Source organism: Halyomorpha halys, unplaced genomic scaffold (genome assembly GCF_000696795.3).
Source record: "Halyomorpha halys isolate HHAL.00 unplaced genomic scaffold, Hhal_1.1 Scaffold407.1, whole genome shotgun sequence".
Lineage (NCBI taxonomy): Eukaryota > Metazoa > Arthropoda > Insecta > Hemiptera > Pentatomidae > Halyomorpha > Halyomorpha halys.
The window spans coordinates 601,890-609,939 of record NW_027106991.1 but is presented as its reverse complement, the minus strand read 5'-3'; the positions used below and the strand labels follow the sequence as shown (position 1 = coordinate 609,939).

Below are 8,050 nucleotides of genomic sequence, written 5' to 3'. Positions count from 1 at the left end.
ATATTTCCACCCAGCCTCATCAATTGGGTACCCTTAATTGGGTACAAAATCTGGCGGTCGAGCGTGATTCTGACCTAATCAACTCCTTGCACAACCGTAGGTCTAGTAACAGTACTTCCTTACAAAGCATTAAACCCTTCATGGGTTGTAACGGTACCCCTCTGTGGGGGATGTGTGGGCTTAGAGATCCTCAGGTCGACTGTGTAAATATTGTATGTAAGAGTGTAAATGTCACTAGAGATTCTTTTATTTTTATTTTATTTATTTATTTTTTCATCCACATAGTTTGATTATGTTCATTTTCATTATCCTTCTGTTAGTATATATTTTAAGAGAGATTTTATTTATTTTTATGTACTTTTTTTTCTTTCATTTATTTTTCACTTCACTTATTTTATTTTATTTTAGTAGGAATGTGCTCATTCATCACTATTACCTATTTCCCACAACTGTGTGGCAGATTATAATGTCTATCAATAAATAAAGTGGTTTAATTAAAAAAAAAAAAAAGTGAAAATGTCGAAAGAAAAAATCAAAGAACAAAAATATTTTAAAAAATCCATCACTATCATGTATTTTAAATTATTTTATTAATCCTATATATTACAAAATTCAAAATGCTATTTTGTTGTTTTTTTTCTGAACATCTTTTTAATTTGTTAAATTCCATCCTCATAAGCACATAATATGAAATTTCAAAATCTAAAATAATTATGCAATGATGTTTTTAAGCCTCTGAATGTTAATTTTGTGTACATTGTGTTGTTGCCAAAATCATTGAAGCACACCGCGTATTTATTAATACATCGTATTGTTTAGGAGGTATGAAGGTAAGGTTACATCCTTCTATTAAAAAGATACAAGTACACTCGTTGTATTAAAAAATAGGTGGAGATAAAAAAATAGTTTCAACTCAAAATTCTTCGATATTTATTTGATGCTTGAAAAGTAGGGAACATATTATTTTTCTAACTAAATACTTTTTGACCAGTGGTAATAAAAAAAAACAAAAACAGATCAGTAATTAGAAAATTATAAACATCCATATACAGACACAGGTATATATACAGGTTGTATTAAAATTTGCAAACTAGTCGGATAATGTATTTTCACGCTTATATATATCACTCAGTTTTATTATCTAACCTAATTAGACCAATATTTATTTTTCTAAATAATATGTGTTTACCTAATTTACACATGTGCCAAACAAAAACGTCTGCAAATAGTACACTTTTGTATACGTCCGATGTCTGAGTTTTTTTTTATGTGTCTAGATTTTATTTATGAAGGTCTGCCGTAACATTTTCAATTATGATATCATTTCGGTTTCCTCGATTCTATAGGTTAATAAAAAAATATATATAAATAGTTTTTTGTTAATAAATAAAAATTAAAAAAATAAAAGAATTAATTATATATAATTAATATATTAGTCGGTCATAGTTATGAGATGTAATTTTTTATATGTATTTTTGAGAATTCATTTATTCAATTTTTATATCTATTTATATAAATTTTAAGAAACTATTAGATTTTCAGAAGATATATAAAATAATTTTCATACATAAAATGGAAGTATGTTTAATTTAAACCTGTATTTTAATATCTATAATGATATTATTGACTCTTTTGTATTTTTTTTTCTTATGTAAACCCTTAGTCGTTTTAATGCAAAATTCAAGATACAATATAAGATATTGCTAGATATAATACTTCTTTCTTAATAATAACGCTTTTTATTATTAACGCTAAATAATAATATCATTGGTCTAATTTAGATTAATTATGGGGGAAATCTTTCAAAGTTTCTCTTGATATTAAAAAAAATATATGAGTGTTTTTTTTATTTTATTTTGTTTTGTAGTTAAACATTTTTCAAATTGAGAAATTACTTCTCCATGGCGTTTAAAAATGTCAAAGTACATCTGGTGTATTTTTTTTATTTTTCAACACGACCGGAAATTCCTTTGTACATTAAAATTTTGTTGGAATTGGGCGATTTTTGTTATACTGCCTTTAAGAGTTTGGTTAATGAGTTTTGAAATTCACTTAAAAAAAAAAAAAAATATTTCGAAATTGGGCATAACGAATTTTTATCCTGGACAACATATTTGATAGCATTGCATTATTATGATAATTCAATAGGAAAGGGAGTAAAGACATTTCGTGAAATTTGCTCTTTTACAGTATTACCGTTTGTTAAGAAGTGAATTGGAATGTAAATTTATCCCAGTCCATTCTTTAAACTAAGCATTATAATTCCTGTAATTAAAAAAAAAAAAGATTGTATTGAGGTAGAAAGGAAATAATTATGTTTCATGGAAAATTCCAGATATATTCTGGATTCCGTTGTACATAATGTCATGGTTAATTGTAGGGACGGTTACGGTTAATTGTTAGACCCATGACCTCACTAACCACTCATTAGCGGTGGCAAATATGACTAATATACAAAGAACATATAGGTAGGGAAATCCTGAGGAAGTAAATAGTAAAATTGGTTTATTAAAAAAAACAAAAAAAAAAACATTCAAAAACAAAAACAAGTGCCATACCTGACAAAAAAAATCTGATTTTATTTCGAATTGGATGTATTTCAAAGATAAGCACCATAAACTTGAACTATTTTCTCTACTGGGGTACCTCTACGGACTTTTCCAAAAGTTAGGAGGTCCATCACTAATTAAATCCTATCTACGGGACAAATTACGGAATACGTCTAACACAAAAAAAAAATTACAATTTAAGCAAAGAAGCGATATATTCTTGGTGATAAATTGGACAAATCGAATGATTTTCAGAAGAGCATTTTTTGTTGTTTACCTGGTCTGGGAAAGTTTTCTCCGGTTTTAAAATCTACAATATGTTTATATTTATATAAGTTCAAATCAGACTCATGAAACTTTAGCCAGCATTATGCTTAAATTTTAAGAAAAAATAATTCGTGATCAATTCTTTAAATATAGGATAAATAATGTTCAGTTAAATTTGGTAGGTTTTGTAAAAATAATAAAATGAATAAATAAATAAAGTTAAAAATATAATCAGGACACCTGATATATGAGGTGGAGTAAACTATTTATTGTTAATAAAGTGGTTGACAAAATTGTAATAGATAGTGTGAATTGAATAAAATTAGAAAAAGTTAGTAAAAACAGGTAATTGAATACAATATGATGAATGTTATTTGATTGGTTCCTACTGTTTCCCTAATTTAATTATTTTTTATTATAATGTTGAGGTGAAATATTGATATTCATACGTCCAAAGAGATTATCCCTCATATATCTCAATATTGATTTGTTCTAAAGCTTCAGAGTAATGTATCAGTAGTGAGGGATACTGTCTAAACAACATTTTGTTATAAATTTTAATCCAGTGACTATATGACAATACATCAAAAAGAAATGGATGTACCTATATAATGAGGTAAAATTGATTATAACGTTGTAATTCTATACAGAAAAAGATGTACTGTTGACATCTCTGTTTCAATCTGACAGCCCTGACGAAGCCCTACAAAGTGGGGCGAAACATTTGTTAACAATAAATAGTTTTCTTATATAATAAAGTTGGTTAATTTGTACAAAATATTTAATCTTTTTTTTTTATATTTTACCTTTTTGCCCCACTTGCATTAAGTATATAATACGAAGACAGCCGATAGTTAACATGATTTTTTTAAATTGGAGCAAAGTTTATGGATACGAAGAGTGAATATGAAACACTTTATAAAATAAATTATAAACACCTAGGAATAAATAGTAATTCAAGGCAGCCCTCATGGAAGGCAAGAAGCACTAAACATATGAGAGTAAAATTTTAAAAAAATATATATTTTTTTAAATATTGGAAGAAGATAGTTGTAATCTTAAGGTGAACTGTAGGAAGATAGTCCGGGTTATTTATAATAATAAAATAGTAAAAGAAAACTATTTATTATTAATCAGCGTTTCGCTTCTCTTTGCAGGGTTTCGTCAGGGCTGCCAGATTGAAACAGAGATGTCAACTGTACATCTTTACTATTTTGATACTTTTATTGACCGCCACCTGGACTATCTTCCTACAATCTACCTCAAGATTACGACTGTCTTCTAATGTTTTTAAAATATATATTTTTTTTTAAATCTTACTCTTATGTGTTTAGTGCTTCTTGCCTTCGATGATGACCGACAGAAATTTCACCAGCTATTTATTCCTAGGTGTTAATAATTTATTTTAGAAAGTGGTTCATATTCACTATTCGTCCTCATAAACATTAATCCAATTTAAAAAAAATGAAATATAATGGAAGAACAGTAAGGTAAGTGGATTAAAAATGCAAAATAAAAAAAAAAATTCTAATATTTTGTACAAACTAACCGACTTTACGGCGCATTGTTAACTGACGGTATACACGATACATGAACAATTATATAGCATAAATAACCAAGAGATTCATTTTTAGATTGAATTGATTTTTGAATTATCATGCAGGAGGTCTTTTACAACAGGCTTGTTAAAATTCAGATTGTCGGCCACTTAACCTATTTTTAGTGTCTGATACGCACTAAAGCTTATCTTTATGACAGTTAAAGATTTCACAAACTATTTATAGAAGAAAACATAAAAACTACGTGTTTAAAATTACTCAATGACCCTATTATTATTTAATTTTAATTTTTTCTAAAAATACTTTAATCCAAAAGGATTTATTTATTAAGTTTTCTGCATAAAAAAATAAATAATTAAAAGCACTCTTCAGAATAAATATTTAGAAATAACAACTACACAGACGATTTTAAAGGATTATTCTGAACAAATATTTCATTTTCTCTAATATTAATTAATTATTAACTTACTGGATAACGTTTCTCGAATAGTACATCAGACGTCAAAATTCGAATGTTACTCTCAATTATATTTTCAATTGTTGAGGTGAGATGTACCTCTCTTTGGTTTGCATGCGTTGGGCTATTGTTATATGTGTACCTATTAAAAGTAATTCCGGTTCACATAGGCTGAACACATAATACTAGAGCTAGGTAGAAAAAAAAATTAATTCACGCCACTTTTTTATTAATTTAATTAAAACTACATATAATTACTAAAAGTTGAAGGATCTGCCGAATATAGTTAGAGGAATAGGAAACGGTGGCTGTTTCAAAACCAATTAAAATAAAATAATTTTTATTCCGAGCTCCATATTGTTAAAACTACCTACAACTCTTAAATGCCTATAGAACATCATTTCAAGAATACATTTTTTAAATATGAGCCCTGAAAGAGATATTTACGTTTAATAGTTCCCGAGATACACTTATTTAAAAAAAGAAAATTTTATAACGAAATAACAAAAAATCAGTAGCTAGAGAATTTACTGTGGGAAAGCTTTATATCAGAAACTATTGAACTTAAAAAAACTCTATTAGGGCTTATATTTTAGCAAATTTTCTCTACTTTAAATAATGTTCAATTAGGTTTTTTAGTATTGTAGGTAGCCTTAAACGATATGGTGGTCCAAATGATTTTTTTTTTTTTAACGTTCCTAAAATTCGTTACCGTGTGACCAAATGTTTACTTCTTATGGAAACGTTATAAATGGATTGTTTGTTGATCATTGATAATTTTTAATAATAATTTAGTTCCGAATTCAACAAGTTTTATATTAGTAAAATGCACAAAAAAAATATACAAAACTCTTTTTTATCCCTTTCAATATATTATCACGAACAATGTGGTTGTAGATGATTCCGAGGAATTCAAGAACAAAGAATTAGTTATTGTTAGATATATAATTGTATAGAATATTATGCAACATAAACATCGATTTCCCATTGTTTTTACATTTTTAAAAAAATTCTTGTAGTTAATGGAATATATTTTGTTGAGATTTAAAATATATATATATATATATATATATATATATATTATGGACTATGTGGTTGTAGATGATTCAGTGGAATTCAAAAAACAAAAACTATTTGTTATTCCTTAATGTATATTGGTAAAGAATATTATTCAACCTAAACTTCGTTTTTCATTTATTTTACATTTTTAAAATATTTTTGTAGCTAATGAAATAATTTTTGTTGAGATTTGAAAAATATATATGTATATTTTTAAAAATATATATATATTATGAATAATGTGGTTGCGGACGATTCCGATGAATTTAAAAACAATAATCAATGTTATTCTTAGATATATAATTGTAAAGAATATTATTTAACATAAACTTGTTTTCTCATTTATTATATATTTTTTCAAATAGTCTTATAGCTACTAGAATATTTTTTTGAGATTAAAAAAAATTAAATCTTTTCGAAAGTACTTTTTCCTGCCACATAATAATTGAAAATGATATAAATAAGCGTCAGATACAAATTTTCGACAAGCAGATTCTCAAACTTTATAATCGCAAAAATAATACCTGAATGGTTCAGAATATTATATTACTATTATTAGTTTTATTACTATTTACTAATAATGTGAAACCTTGCAGAGTCAGTTTCTATTGTGCGCAAATCACCTAAATCAATAGCGGGCTCCCTATTCTGGGAATCTTCGCCCACGCACTTCCAGATCCTTCTACGCCGTCGTGAAAGGCTCTAGTCACTAAGTTGAAGTCCGAAGTAGGTATAACAAGTTCCTATCGAGGTGTAAATGGAGATATTGATCAATAAAAGATATCTCTTCTATCTTCATATGAGATAAGATCAGAGAAGAGTATCAAAGATGATCTCATCTTCTAGGCTATCTATCGTTTGACCCGAATCTTCCCACTTCCACTTGCCCCCAGAGGATTTCGACCTTGTCATATGATTTGTATTTAGGTTTCATTTTAACTAGAATCTTTCGCATATTTAATTAAAGAACTAATTACAAAAATTATTTTATTATCCTTACTTCACCGTTCATTAGGATAGAATACTTATTTTAGCGAAAAAAAAGAAAATTTGTAATGCAGGAGAGATGAGATAAATTATGAGATTAATTTTTTTAATTTAATGAATTTACACTATTTTCCCAGAATGTTTCAAACGATTTTCTAACAAACATTTTTTTTCCTGAATATAATTTAGCACATAAGATGGCAGGAATGAATTTATTTGTTTAGAAGATACAGCTGAATTTTAAGTAAACAATATAATTTTAGAAAGGTGAACGTAATAGAGAACATTAAATAAGATGTGAATGTAAACTTGAGCAATTTAAAGATACAAATCTAAAAATAATCAACAAGCCAATATAAACATAGACAGTATAAATAATCAGAAACTAAATGTTAATATTTATAACATAAGAGTTCTAAGTAAATATATTTACTTACATTATCAGTATATATAATTCAATATTATACGTAATATAAGTTATATAATTTTCATCATGAATATGATTAAGAACAAACATAAACAACAAATATATTAGGTTACAAAATATTAGTTTAAACAAAAGGTGTGATTATTTCATAATTTAACTGTTAAGTTTTTTTTTTTAAATTTAAGTTTTTAGTTTAAATTTAAAAATATTATAATTACATTATCAGGAAAATTTTTATGATCTTGGTGTTATTATGGTTATTATGTAGTAAAGTAATAACTAATTAATTAAAAAAAATAACAAAGGAGAAGGTTGTAATTTAGAGCATCATTATTTTTAAGTGAATATTACATTAATTTGTGGGAGTGGGTAAGGCACTGCGCTACGAACTACAAGGACCCAGGTTCGAATCCGGCTGTAACAAATAATTATTTTTTGTTTCACTCTAGCTGTGAGTCAACACTGTGAGTTCAGGACCCCTCACCCAGCCTCAAGTAGTTCCTCTTAATTGGGTATCGCTATAACCCTTGAAGAGTGATGTATAGTACTTTGTAAAGAGGTTCTGTTACTAGAACTGCGGTTTCGCAAGGGTGTGATTTGATCAGAATCATGCTCAACCGCTAGAGTTTTACCGAATTAAGGATACTTGCATCTGGTACTTTTTCAACCTGCAGGGCTATAGTATCCATGATCTTTGGTTTAACATGTTAAAGCGTGTTAAATGGAAAAACTCATGTTAAATCGA

At 27.1% G+C, this 8,050-nt stretch overlaps 1 protein-coding gene across 1 annotated transcript in view; it reads left to right on the top strand.

The window, feature by feature from the left end:
* Positions 1-8,050, top strand: part of LOC106682330 (uncharacterized protein C6orf163 homolog) — a 327,193-nt gene that overhangs the window by 176,291 nt on the left and 142,852 nt on the right. The window lies entirely within an intron of this gene.